The sequence below is a fragment of the Buceros rhinoceros genome, unplaced genomic scaffold (genome assembly GCF_000710305.1).
Source record: "Buceros rhinoceros silvestris isolate BGI_N320 unplaced genomic scaffold, ASM71030v1 scaffold2907, whole genome shotgun sequence".
In the NCBI taxonomy this organism is placed as follows: Eukaryota; Metazoa; Chordata; class Aves; order Bucerotiformes; family Bucerotidae; genus Buceros; species Buceros rhinoceros.
Genome location: NW_010422573.1, coordinates 9,204 through 9,503, shown reverse-complemented (window position 1 = coordinate 9,503; position 300 = coordinate 9,204).

The window sequence follows — 300 nt, the reverse complement described above, 5'->3', positions numbered from 1 at the left end:
GAGAGTGATGCCAGAGAGGAGGGAGAGATTGTTTCTGCTGAGGGTGGTGAGACCCTGGCCCAGGTTGCCCCGCGAGATGGGTAAAGCCATCTCCCTGGAACCATTCCGTAAGTGACAGGACAAGAGGAAATGGCCTTAACTTGCACCAGAGGAGATCTAGGTTGGCTATCAGGAAGAACTTCTTTACAGAGGGTTGTGAAGCCTTGGAACATGCTGCCCCAGGAGGTGGTGGAGTCCCCACCTCTGGAGGGGTTTAACAGATGTGTGGATGTGGTGCTGAGGGACACGGTTTAGGGACCC